We start from the raw sequence: 507 nt of genomic DNA, 5'->3' as shown, positions 1-507 counted from the left end.
AAAAGAGACCATATTACTCCAATGGGTACACGAGTCTAAACTGTATTCCTCCCCTCAACGGGAAGTTTCTGGAGAATATTACTCGGAATATTCTTAAGAATAACCTGAATACTCCAATAGGTACACGAGTCTAAACTGTTTCGCTAATCTCAACAGGAAGTTTCTGGAGAATATCACTCAGAATATTCTTAAGAATAACCTGAATACTCCAATAGGTACACGAGCCTAAACTGTTTTCCTACCCTCAATAGGAAGTTTCTGGAGAATATCACTCAGAATATTCTTAAGAATAACCTGAATACTCCAAATAGGTATATGCAGTATCAACTTGACGACAAGAGCTGATCTCACAAGTACAAGTTCCAGCTTTAATTCAAGATCTCTACAATGGATAAGCGATAAACGCGATGCCGGAAGAATCTTAACTATTCTACAAAACACTGAATAGATTGAGAGACAAAGAGATCAAAAGTTGAAGCCACTTACGGGTTCCTCTACACGATCTAC

This window comes from Asparagus officinalis, chromosome 5 (genome assembly GCF_001876935.1).
Source record: "Asparagus officinalis chromosome 5, Aspof.V1, whole genome shotgun sequence".
NCBI lineage: Eukaryota > Viridiplantae > Streptophyta > Magnoliopsida > Asparagales > Asparagaceae > Asparagus > Asparagus officinalis.
This window is presented reverse-complemented; position numbering follows the sequence as displayed.